This window comes from Petaurus breviceps, unplaced genomic scaffold, assembly GCF_028583685.1.
Source record: "Petaurus breviceps papuanus isolate PSGF00001 unplaced genomic scaffold, PetGlider_PUasm1.0 90925, whole genome shotgun sequence".
Taxonomy (NCBI): Eukaryota; Metazoa; Chordata; class Mammalia; order Diprotodontia; family Petauridae; genus Petaurus; species Petaurus breviceps.
The window spans coordinates 35848792-35862562 of NW_027187380.1; the positions used below are offsets into that span (position 1 = coordinate 35848792).

Below are 13771 nucleotides of genomic sequence, written 5' to 3' on the forward strand. Positions count from 1 at the left end.
TCTACAGAATGTATTTTATACTAAATCATCAAACCAAGGTTCTTTTCATGAAAATGATTAAGGAACTGGGATATTTAGCCTAGAGAAGAGATTCAACAGGGATGTAATAGGCAGCTTCAAGAATTTGAAAGGCTGTCAATCAGAAGCAAGATCAGACTAATTTTATTTCACCCCAGATAACAGAACCTGGAGCAAAAACAAAAACAAACCACCAAAGAGGCAAATTTAAGTTTGATTTCAGTAAAAAGTTCCTTACAGGGGCAGCTAGGTAGTGCAGTGAATAGAGCACCAGCCCTGGAGTCAGGAGGACCTGAGTTCAAATCTGGCCTCAGAACTTTACACAAAAAAAGCTGTGTGATCTTGTGCAAGTCACTTAACTCCAATTGCCCTACCTTCCCCCCCCAAAAAAAAGAAAAAAGTTCCTTACAATTAGAGCAAGCCTGAAATAGAGTTGGTTGCTTCACAAGGTAGTAGGTTCACCTTCAATTAGATGTCTTCAGGCCAAGGCTGGATGACCACATCTTGGAATGTTGTAGAGGATCAGATCACAGGATCGTGGATTTTAGAACTGGAAAAGAACCTTGGAGGTCATACATAAAATTCATAAGAACATAGTTTTAGAATTTCAAAGGACCCCAAAAGTCATTTAGTGAGTTCCAACTTTTAGAGATAAGGAACTGATACAAGGTCACACAGGTTATAATTTAGGTATCTTGTTTCTGCAGTTTCCCTCCCTCTCCCCATTATAATTTCATTCTAAAACTAAGGGTATTGGTGGATGGAGAGGCAGGAATTTATGCAAACATATGGAACCCTTATGTGAAGCCAACCCTCTACAATTCTTATAATGTTTATTCTTATTAACCAAACAAATCCAGTGCCTTGCTTAGGATTCATGATTATTAGTAGTAGCTTTAATCTAAATCCCTTAACATTTTTTTCCTTCTATAGGTAATTTACTGCTAAAAATAATGAAATACTAATGTGAAAAAGCTACATATGAATTTGCTGAAGACAGTGAGAATGGGAAAATAACTTTTAATCGATTACTTAATTAACAAGCACTTATTAAATAAGGTAGCTGAAGAAGGCACTATGGAGTACTTAGAACTTGGTCAGACACTGAAAACTCCAGGTTTGTTTACTGAATCCTGGGCCATAGCAAGTCATCTTGACTTTTGTCTTGTCATTGGACTTCGATGACTCAGGAAGAGAGAGTGAGGTGGATGACTTTGTGTACCTCTGCCTCACTTAAATCCAGTTCACACACAAGTTAAGACATTACTCCATGATGACATTGCCCCTCTTCAAAAAGGAAGGATGAATAACAACAAACAACTAGATCTATACTCCAGAGAGATCAAAGAAAGAATAAAAAATAACCCAAATGGGTTCTCTCTCCTTTCCTTTTCCATGCTGCTGCTGCAGCCATGAGAATGCTCAGGCTTTAGAAGAGGCTTGCCTCTAGTGTCCTTCTATGTGGAAAGAAGAAGGTATGGCTTGAACCCAATGAGATCAATGAAATTGCCAATGCCAATTCCTGCCAGCAGGTCCGGAAGCTGATTAAAGATTAAATCATCCAGAAGTCTGTTACTGTGCAGTCTCGTACCAGATGCGGAAAAAACTCTGGCTCAAAGGAAGGGTAGGCACATGGGTATTGGTAAGAGAAAGGGTACTGCCAATGCTTGTATTCCTGAGAAGGTGACCTGGATGAGGCGAATGAGGATTGTTTGCCGTTTGCTTCGAAGATATAGTGAATCCAAAAAGATTGACAGCCACATGTACCACAGCTTGTACTTGAAGGTGAAGGGAAATGTGTTCAAGAATAAGTGAATCCTGTTGGAGCACATTCATAAACTAAAGGCAGACAAGGCCCGGAAGAAGGTCTTGGCTGACCAGGCTGAAGCTCGAAGGTCTAAGACTAAAGAAGCACGAAAGCATCGGGAAGAGCGTCTGCAGGCTAAGAAAGAGGAGATCATCAAGACTTTGTCCAAAGAGGAGGAGACTAAAAAATGATCCTCCCCTATCTCCTCTGTACATAGTACCTTCTATTTGGCATATGCAATAAAAATGGACAACTGTCAAAAAAAAAAAAAGAAATAACCCAAATGTACAAAAAAACTTATAGCAGCTCTTTTCATAGTGGCAAAGAATTGGAAACTGAAGAAATTCCCATCAACTGGGAAATGGCTGAAAAAGTAATAGTATATGAAAGTAACAGCATTCTATTGTGCTATAAGAAATGATGAAGGGCATGATTTCACCAAAATAAAAAAAATGAACAAAAATGTTGGAAGACTTGTTTGAACTGATGCAACATGAAGTGAACAGAACCAAAAGAACAATTTAACAACAATATTGTAAAAATACTTTGAAAAACTGGGGAACTCTGACCAATACAATGACTAACCACAAATCCAAAGGATTCAGGATGAAGCATGCTATTCACTTTCTGAGAGCTAATGAATTCAGAGTACAGATTGAAGCCATTTTATTTTCTTTCTTTCATTTTCAACATAGTTAATATGGAAATGTGTTTTGCTTGATTATACATATTTGTTATTGGTTTTGTTTTTCTTGCCTTCAGTGGGTGTGGGAGGAGAAAATGGGAGGAAGAGAATTTGGAGCTGGAAATAAAATAAAATTGAATTTAAACAACAGGGAAAAGATAGGGGTATGCCATGATCTGAAATCACAGACCATGAAAATATTGATAGCAAATTACATGTAGATAATAGGGTCCTTCAGATTTTCTCACTTGTGAAGGACATTGTGCTGATTGCATCAAATCTCAGGATAGTGCAAAGATTCTTAAAGGAAACCTCAAGAGTTTAGGGGGGGGGAAATGGGTGCTTATTGTCCAGTTTATTATATGCAGTTGGATAGACAACTTATAGAATTTATCCATCAGTACATATGCCTTAGATAGATTATAAACTTGGGTTCAGAATGGAGTATGGAAAGAAAAGGATAGATTGCCTTTAAGTAAATTTCTCCCTACAACAATAGCCTCCTTGCCCAATAAATTATTATAATAACTAACATGCAAAAAGATTGGGGAAAACATCTATTCTTTTAATAACACCTTTAAAATTTTACCAGGAGTCAAGCCTATCTCAGTAGCTCTATTTTGCTGACTCCATTTTTTTCCTTTTTTAAAATGAGACAACATTGACCTTTTTCAATTCTGCAACACCTCTCCCATTATCCATGTTTTAATAAAAGATCACATCTGCAAGTTCTTTCAGTCACATCTCTCCTACCTTCTAACTGTGACTTTGTCTAAGTGACTATGACTCTCTGAAATACAGTGTTTTGTGAGGCTGTATGATATGCATCAAAATGAGTACAAACATCTCTGAATAAATATTACAAAACAAAAATTTAACTAATCCCTAATGGAGCAGAGCACCCAGAAAATTTACAAGAGAACTTGGAACCACAGCAGGATGTTCCTGAATGATTCAAGAAAGAAATATGAATTGTGAAAGTAGAATTCATGACCTGCACAGCAGAAGCCATTGTCAGAATAGAAATTTTTAAAAATTAAAGAAAAACTTATTACTAGGTGGCAAGTCTATCCACAGAAGCAGCTGATTTGTAATATAGACATATTTACACACATATAAACAAAAATCTGAAAGAAGAGAAGCAAAAAGCAGAAACATTTAAAGATCTTTCTTATAATTTTTAAAGGTCTTTCCACAAGCAAAACAGTTTCTCGAGGACAGGATGAGCAGAGACAATTTAAGGACTATAGGTCTCACAGATGAATATGACGAATCAAAAAAACTAAACAACATAGTGCAAGAAACAATACAATAAAACTGCCTACAACTTCTGAATGCAGAAAACACTATTCCAATCAAAAGTATCCAAAGATTACCTATAGAAAAAAAATAACCTCTGCTGCAAATTTCAAGATACATAGTAATTAGATTGAACAAATTCAAAGATAAACAAGAAATTTATGCAAGCTATCAGGAGAAAGATCTTCATATCTATATACTATTTCTATATCTATACATGTGTATGTATATGTACATCTATATGCAAATGTGTACGTGTATATATACATATATATGTATATATATAATAAACAGAATTTATATAGCAAAAGAATATTCTGCACACAACCAGAAAGCAGAAGAGAATAGAATGTGTTCCAAAGAGCAAAGGAGCTGAAGATGCAACCCAGGGACATACCTTGTAAACCTGAGCATAATTGTCAATGAAATAACAAATTAAATAGACAAAAAAAGAGACATTTAAGCATTCCCACAAAGCAAAAAAAAGTAAGAATAGCATTTGCTTTTCATTAATTCCAGAAAACACATACAAGAAAGGTAAACAGCAACCAATGAAGACATGTAATAAAATAAATTACTCCCCTCCCACAAAAAAAAACCTAATGTTACTATGGGGATAGCAACAACATTGAGGTGGATCATTAAGGTATTTCTTTTTTTAAAGCACACAAGGAGATAAGCATGAAAGCAGAACTCAAATAGAAGTAATCATGGAAGAACAAGCTTGAAACATCATGAACTAAACCTCACAACACTCCACTTCCACTTCATTTCTTCAAATATAATAGCTTTTTCTGAATCTTCTTCCTAGAACTTTCTGTAGCCTTTGATGCTCTCTCTCTCTCTCTCTCTCTCTCTCTCTCTCTCTCTCTCTCTCTCCCTCTCTCTCTGTCTCTCTCTGTCTCTCTCTTTCTGTCTCTGTCTCTCTCTATCTCTGTCTCTGTCTCTCTCTCTGTGTCTCTCTGTCTCTCTCTCTCTCTCTCATACTCTAATCTCTCTCCTGTTTTCTAGTCCTTTTTCTCCAGCTGGCTGTTGGACATCTTGAACTTGTTTATGTCTCAGAAACATTTTAAACTATTCCAAAATTTAATTCATTATCTTTCCCCTCAAAGTTTTCCCTCTTCCTAATTTCCCTTTTTATTGTTGAGGGCACAACCACCTTCCCAGGCACCCAGTCTCATCCTTGACTCCTTATTCTCTCACTCACACACCTTATAAATTGCCAGTCCTATTAATTTTGCCTAAAATACCTCCCTCATATACATTCTCTTCTCTCCTCTGACTCTGCCACCATCCTAGTTCAAGACCTCATCTTCTCATCTGTGGACTATTGCAATGTCCGGTTGGTTAGTTTCCTTCAAGACTTTCCCCACTCCAGTACTATCTCTGCTCAACTGTTTAAATGGATCTTCTTAATGTAAGTCTGATCATGTCACACCTTTTTCCCTAAGGGAGAATAAACTCCAGAAACAAATATGTGTTTGACTTTTAAAGTCCTTCATAATATTGCCCCTTCCCTTCCCATGCCTTCAGACTTCTCACATCTTATTCCTTTGTACTTCCTTCTACCTTTGCTGTTCTTTTCACATGAAAGTATATCACTTGACTCAAAGCATTTTCACTGACTGTCTCACATTCCTGGAATGTTCTACCTTCTCATTTCCATCTCCTGTTTTCCCTGGCTTCCTTCAATTCTCAGCTATAATTCCTTCAACAAGAAGTCTTTCCTGATCTACCTCTATTCTAATGCCTTTTATCTGCAATTTTCTCAGATTCATCCTATCTTCATCTTGTTTGGACAAAGGTTGTCTCACCCATTATTTTGTGAGCTTCTTGATAGCATGGACCATGATTTGTCTTTACAATGCCTGGCATGGTAAGTGCTTGATAAATACTTTTTGACTTGACTTGACAAAATAGAGATCTTAAAAAAGCCAGTTTTCTAAAAGGAGATCAAACTAGCTTTAAAGGAACTACCAAAGGGGAGAGAGATGGAGACTTTTGGATTCACATGAATTCTGATGGATTCATAGGAGAATTTTATCCTTTAAAAAAACAATTCTATAAGGGGCAGCTAGGTGGTATGGTGAATAGAGCACCAGCCCTGGAGTCAGGAGAACCTGAGTTCAAATCTAACCTCAGACACTTGACACTCACTAGCTATGTGACCTTGTGCATTTCACTTATCCCTAATTGCCTTGCCTTCCCCCTTAAAAAAACAATACTATAATACTACTAATCATAATAATACTACAAAATTATTTTCAAAAATTGAGAAAGAAAACATTCCACTAGATTCTTTTTATGAAAGAAATATGATAATAATACTTAAGCCAGCAAAGGAGAATTATGGTTCAATATTATTATTGAATATCAATTCAAAAACTTTTAATTAAATCCTTGTCATGTTACAGCAATTTATCATGAAAAAAGAAAACCCATTCATTATAACCAAGTTTGATTTATAACAAGGATGAAGGGATGGTTCAACATTAGGAAAACAATCAATAAAACTTTTAAAAAATCCAAAATTACATGATTATCTCAACAAATGCAGAAAAAAAGTTTTGATGAATATAACATTCATGTTTTAAAAAAGTATAGGCATAGGAGGAATTTTTTAATATAATAAAATTTGTCTGTCTAAAACCAAAAGCAAGCATCTTATGAAATGGGGACACACCAGAGCCTTTCCCATCAAATACAGGAATAAAGCAAAAATGCCTTCTCTTCCCACTATTATTTGATGTAGTTCCAGAAATGTTAATAATAACAATAAAAGAAGAGAAAGAAACTAAAGGCATAAAATCAGGTTAAGTGTTGAAAAAACTATCTATTTTCTGATTAGGTGATGATCTACATAGATAATTTTAGAGAATAAGCAAAGATACTGACTTTTTATTTTTTATAAAAAGATACTGATTGAGACAATTAATAGCTTATGAAAAAACACAAGCTACAAAATCAACAGCATTTCTATAAAATAATAAAATCCTCCAAAAAACATTAACAGGAAGGTATATTCCATTTAGTATAATTACAAATACATAAACTATGTGGAGGAATCAATCAAAGCACACAAATAACTTGTATAGATTCAATTACAAGATGCTTGCTAAAGAAAGAACAACTGTGGAAGGTACACAGGAATAGAGACATTTTCAGCTTTTTTTGATTTATTGATCAATATTGATAATTTATCTCCTTTTCTTATGTTTTTTTTCTTTAAAAATATAGTTATATTGTTTTGTGGTTCTCTGGGAGGAGGAGAAAGACACTGGGAGAAATTCTGTTAGCATATAATAAAAAAGATAAAATTATTTCAAAAGAATAGATAGTAAAGACATTTATCAGTAACAGGTCATGTTTGACTAATTTCGTTTCTTTTTTCAATAAAATTAGTGAAGTGGTTTATCAGATGGCTTCTGTCTATATAATTTTTTTTTCATTTTTCAAATGCTTTATTAACTTCTGATTTACATAATTCATTTCCACCAGATTTTGAGTTACACATTTTCTCCCTGTTTTTCCCCTACCCACCGCCCCAAAATAGCAGTCCCACAGGATATCCCCTCCTCCAATCTGCTCTCTCCCATATCTTCTCTCATACCCCCTTTGACTTTTCCAGTAGGGAATGGTGGATCTCTATGCCCCAGAGCCTGTATATCTTATTTCCCAATTACATGTAAAATAGTATTATTAATAGTGTGTTTGTGTGTGTGTGTGTGTGTGTGTATTTAATCATTTGATTTTAAAACTTTGAATTCCAGATTCATTCCCTTCCTCCCTAGTCACCCGCCCTTACTGGAAAGATAAGCAGTTCAGTATAGGTTGTATATGTGTAGCTTATGCAAAACATTAACATAGTTGATATATTGTAAAAGACTGACTATATTTCCCTCCCTCCTACCCCATCTTCCACCAGTTCTATTCTCTACTTTGATCCCATCACTTTTCAAAAGTGGGTGCTTCCAACTTCCCTTCCCCCCTACCTGCCCTCCATTCCATCATCCCCCCTCTCATCCCCTTCCCCACTACTCTCCTGTAGGGTGAGATACCCTAGTTAGTGTGTATTTCATTCCCTCCCTAAGCCAAATTCAATGAGAATAAGGTTGACCCATTCCCTTTTGCCTTCCTATTCTTCCCCTCCATTGTAACCATTTTCCCTTGCCTCTTCTACATGAGATAGTTTACCCCATTCTGTCTCTCCCCATCTCCTCTTATTATATTCCTCTCTCACCTCTTAATTTCACCTTTTAAGCATCATCCCTTCCTATTAAATTGGCCTTATGCCCTCTATCTATGTCTACCTGTAAACATATATACACACATTCACATATGTATTCATATGCCCGTATAACCTCCGATATAGACATATATATATTCTCTTTAACTATTTTCATACTGACAAAAGTTTCATCAGTTAGAATTATCGTTTTCCCATGTAGGAATGTTAATAGTTCCACTTTGGTAAGTTTTTTTTATGGTTTCTTTTCCCTGTTTACCTTCTCATGCTTCTCTTGCTTCTTGTATCTGAATGTCAATTTTTCTATTCAACTCTGGTTTTTTCATCAAGAATGCTTGAAAGTCCTCTATTCCACTGAATGACCATATTTTCCCCTGAAACATGATACTCAGTTTTGCTGGGTAGGTGACTCTTGGTTTTAATCCCAGCTCCTTTGCCCTCCAGAATATCATATTCCAAGCCCTTTGATCCCTCAGTGTAGAAGCTGCCAGATCCTGGGTTATCCTGATTGTGTTTCCACAATATTCAAATTGTTTCTTCCTGGCTGCTTATAATATTCTCTCCTTGATCTGGGAATTTTGAAACCTGGCTGTAATATTCTTAGGAGTTTTCTTTTTGGGATCTTTTTCAGGAGGTGATCGGTGGATTCTTTCAACCTCTATTTTGCCCTCTGATCCTAAAACATCAGGGCAGTCTTCCTTGAGAATTTCCTGGAGGATGATTTCTAGGTTCTTTCTTTGATCATGGCTTTCAGGTAGTCCAATAATTTTTAAATTATCTCTCCTGGATCTATTTTTCAAGTCAGTGGTTTTTCCCATGAGATATTTCACATTGCCTTCTATCCTTTCATTTGTTTGTATCTGTTTAATAGCATCTTGATTTCTCATAAAGTCATTAGCTTCCATTTCCTCCAATCTAATTCTGAAGGAATGATTCTCCTGATTGAGCTTTTAAGATTCTTTTTCCATCTGGCAAATTCAGCTTTTTAAGGCATTCTTCTCCTCATTGCCTTTTTGAGCCTCTTTTGCCATTTGAGTCAGTCTGTTTTTTAAGGTATTATTTTTCCTCAGTCGGGTTGTTGACTCTCATTTCATAATTTTCTTGCATTGTTCTCATTTCTCTTCCCAATTTTTCCTCCATTTCTCTTATTTGCTTATTAAGGTCCTCTATGGCCTCTAACCAGCTCATATTTTCCTTTGATGTTTTTGTTCAGGAGTTCTGACCTCACTGTCTTCCTCCTGTTCCATTCTTTTATCCTTTTTGTCCCCCAAATACGAGCCTAATATTGGGTTCTTCCTTTTGCTTTGTTTCCTTTGCCTGGGCATGTTGCCACTCAATTACTTGACTTTTGGCTTTTTGCCACAGTAGGACTCTACTACCAGACAGGGAAGCTTCTGTCCCAAACGCTGGGGTTTTCTCAGCTGCCAGAGGTATTAGTTGGGAGCCCTTGCTAAAGCTTCCACATGCTCTGGCAAGCTGGTCACACACCCCAGGACCTCCACCCTAGACTGCAATACAGATCCAAGCAGGTTAAAGCAAGAGTGGTTACCCCTTAGACTGGTCTCTTGGTCCCCCTACACTCTGCGGGCCAGGAGCTGAAGCTGACACATGGCAGCAGCAGCTGCACCTCAGCCCTCAGTGGCTTTTCGCCCCGGCGACAAAAGCCAACTCACTCCCAACTACTGGGTCCCAAAGTCCATACTCCATTTTCCTCTCACTTTGTCCTTCACATCTATGTGTTGATAAATCTGGAAACAACCACAGCTGCAGGTGATCTGGAGTCCCTCCAGTTGGTGGCTGGTCAGGTCAGCCTTGGAACTAAAACCTCGCCTGGATCTGGGCTCGGCCCCCAGAACACTGCGCTGGATGATTCCTGCCAGCCTGTTGGGCTGTCCTCAGTGGGAGGTTAGCTTCTCTATGTCATTCTGTGGGTTCTGTAGCTCCAAAGTTTGTTTAGAGTCCCCTTTTACATGAATTGGGGAAGGTGGAAGCCAGGAGCCACGGGGAGAACCTGTTTCTACTCTGCCATCTTGACTCCGCCCCTGTCTATATTATTTACCTAGATTTCAGCAACACATTTGAAAAAATCTTTATAGTTTTTCTTTGTGGACAAGTTAGAGAAACATGATCAAGGCATCAAAATTAGTTGAATCTGTAACCTGATCGAATAGCTGGACCCAACAGTAGTTATTAAAGATTCAAGGTCAATGTAGAAGTTGCTTCATTGTGTAATGACTCATTAATCTGTGCTTAGCTTTGTGCTGTTAATATTTTTAATGAGAGAATGTCAAGTGGAAGATCCATCAAAAACGCAAAGGATACAAAACTAAGATGGAGAGCTAGCCCATTGGATAGCAGAGCAAAGAACCCTGTGCTGTGATAGTTATGCAAATTGCATGGTATCTGGTTCCAAAAAACAGGAAATTATGCTAGCTTCTATATGTGGGCAGTGTCTCAACATGTGCATACTCTAGGATTCTGATTCCTCAAAGAAAATAAGACTTCCCTCTACCTCAAGCATTATCCCTCCTTCCCCTACCACATTTGACTCTCAGATTTAGTCTTTTAATGGCTCCCTCCCCACTACAATCTCCCACAGTCTAAGGCTACTTCAAAATGTCAGTTTCTACTTGACAATCATGAAAAATGAGACTGATGGGCAAAGTGATTTGTTTAAGGTCATACGATATGCTAAGTAAGAGTAGGAAGAGTCTGAACCTCAAGCTAGCCCATTATACTATGGTGGTTGAACTATATGTTTTGCAATGAAAGAAAGCAAAAACAAACAAATGAACAAAAACAAAAATGAGAAATCATTGAAACAAAGGAATGTGGCTCTGGGGATCCTGGTTACCTGGGCCACTTTCCCCTACTGTGTTAATGTTTCTGTGTGTGTGTGTGTGTGTGTGTGTGTGCGCGCGCGCATGATATGTCATTAGAAGATAAATTTTGTGCCCTTGACTTAAAACCAAAGAGCAGTGTCAATGCACTGATTGTCATATCCTTGACAACACCTTTCAAGCTCTAACCATTTTCTCTCATGTTTCTCTGTATCAGAAGCCACAGGACTTGTAATTAGTCATTGAAACAACCCTATAATTTGCCTATTATTTCTTCTGAAGTGTTTCCTGATGCACATGGGAACCTAGCAACCCATAGGCTTCTGAAAGACCTCACCCTGTGTAATAAAACTAGCTAGAACTTTGTCTAATTTGCTATTTATTGTTGTTATTGCAAACAGCCTTGTGATTTTATGAATATAGGGAACTCCCAGTGAGGAACTTCCTTTTCCAATGCAAGTCTACACCTTCTCTACAACTGAGAGTTTTAGAGGGCTGCCTGGGTGGGGCACTGAGAGGTTAAGTGACTTCCTGAGGATCAGTATGTGTTAGAAGAGGGACAATGTAATATACTCTGGAACTATTATGCCAACTGCCATTCATACTAATGAGATATGTTCTCAGAGCACAGCCCTTTGGGCTCTATGGATATCCATATGGAGTTGGGAAATATCTTCTAATGCTTATGACTCTCTATGGAGCATGCTTCCTCCCAAGATCATCAGTTGAAAATTAATTTTGTCAGTTATCTTTAAGTAGCTTTCACAAGAGAGTATTTTAAAGGTGGTATATAGTAAGAATAGTTGGTACAAAACATCCCAGAAAAAGTCTGTGACCTCTGAGTAATACATACAGAGTCCAGGGGAAAGTGGTTTCAAGCTTATATAGCATGTATGGCAAAGAGCAGTCATAGTTCTTGATGACTTTTCTCCCTTTGATGTACTTTTCTCCCCCATACTCAGGAAGTTCCCTATATGTATAGTCTTTGCTGGATTTTTTGTAGAACTTCATCTATTCAGTCCTTGATTACCAGGGCAGATGCTGCCACTGTTTTGTAGAACAACGCCAAAATCCTCTGGAACATTTGAGGGTAACAAAGTCCTACTTTAGCCAAGGTGGAGGTGGAGGGGAGACCAAAACCAAAGTTGGAGTGTCTTCTTGTCCCTCTCAGCCCAAAGAAATCTTTCTCAGAGGGTTTAGTTAAAAACACTCTTTCCTGGTTAGCTGTTTCTGGGGATCTGGATTTCTAGCAGATACTCAAAACATTTGAGTTCTCAACACATCTTTTAGAGATGAGACCCACAGGGCATAACTAAGTTTCCTTAACAAACGACAACACTCAGTGTTATTTAATTTCATTGTTACTCCAGTTCATCCAAGGAGATTTCACTCAATTAAAAGTGATTGATAGGTTCATTGAGACTTGTGTTCACCTTGTTAAAGTATCAGGGCCTCTAGTTACTTAACTAGAGATGAGCAACCTGATTGACTTACTTAACCCTACGCCTACATTCTTCACCAGTTTTGATATTTGCCATCTTCAAAAGGTTTACTGGAGTGTGTTTGGGAAAGTCTATTAGGAAAGTTCTAATTCCTAGATAACACTTCAGAAATTTGGAGGTTTTGTGTTATCCTTTTTGAAGGCCTCCCTTAGTCCTTCATTCTAAAGAATCTCATGAAAAGTCAGTACAACACAGTTCATAATCAAATTCAGCAATTAACATTATTCCATACTTACAGATTAATTATGATACAATTTAACAAATCAATACCATTTTCCCAAAATTCTAATAGAATTTTATTACTTGTAAAAAGGATCTTCTATAACCCACAACAACCAGGTCTTCTTGATTGCAAGGCAGGATTTCTATCCACTACACCACACTTCCTCTCTTGCTATTTATATCTTGTTTTAAAGGATCAAATCTGTAGTGATAAAGGATGTAGACCCTTTAAGAAAGCATTATGGAAACTGTATTATTTGTGAACAAAAATATTGTTTGTTCTCACAACCTATAAGAGAAGCAAATAAACACTGCATGTAAGAAAAATTATACCTTCCTTGCCATAGATCTTACTGAAAGTACTTCATAGTCTGGAGGAAAAAAATTAGTTTAGTGAAGTGAAAAGTTAGCTCTTTCTAACTAGAGAAAAAAATATGTCGTGGTTTGTCCTAGTTCAAGCTCTCATTACCTCTCCTGGATTTTCATGATTCCATCCTTATTGGTCTACCATTTCTTTCCACCTTTCCAAATCATCCTTCATGCAGGTGCTTAACTGATAGTCCTAAAACACGAATATGACCATGCCATATTCAGAACTGCTCAATGTAGGTCCCTCTTGAGTTAGTGGCTCTGTCTTAAAATACAATTAAATACAGAATCCTTATCCTTGGCTTGATGAGAAGTGTAATTCCCACACTCCCCTGCCCCCACACCCCAATTGGAAAGGAAAACTAAGGGATAATGGGAGTGATAGTCTTGAGGGGCAGGGGAACAAAAGTGATTTTGAGCCTGTGGAGAGGAGAAAATGGCAGAGTAGATGTGGTGAATTGTTAGCACAAAAGGGCCTTGATATCTTTTGTTTGTTTTAATTAATTTTATTCTAGTTTTCAACATTCATATCCACAATATTTAGAGTTACAAATTTTCTCCCCATCTCTCCCCTACCCAGCACCCCAAAATAGCAAGCCTACTGAATACCCCTTTCCCCAATCTCTATTATATAATCCCCCACACCCTCCCCAACTTTCTATACCCCATTGCCTGTATATCTTATTTCCCAGTTGCATGTAAAACTTTTTTGACATTTGTTTTTAAAACTTTGAGTTTCAGATTCTTTCCCTTCTTCCCTCCTCACCTACCCCAACTGGGAAA

At 37.3% G+C, this 13771-nt stretch overlaps 1 protein-coding gene and 1 pseudogene across 2 annotated transcripts in view; both read left to right on the plus strand.

Moving 5' to 3' along the window:
• SHISA6 (shisa family member 6) overlaps positions 1-13771 on the plus strand; it is a 599047-nt gene that overhangs the window by 541027 nt on the left and 44249 nt on the right. The window lies entirely within an intron of this gene.
• On the plus strand, positions 1416-2103 carry LOC138152335 (large ribosomal subunit protein eL19-like; annotated as a pseudogene).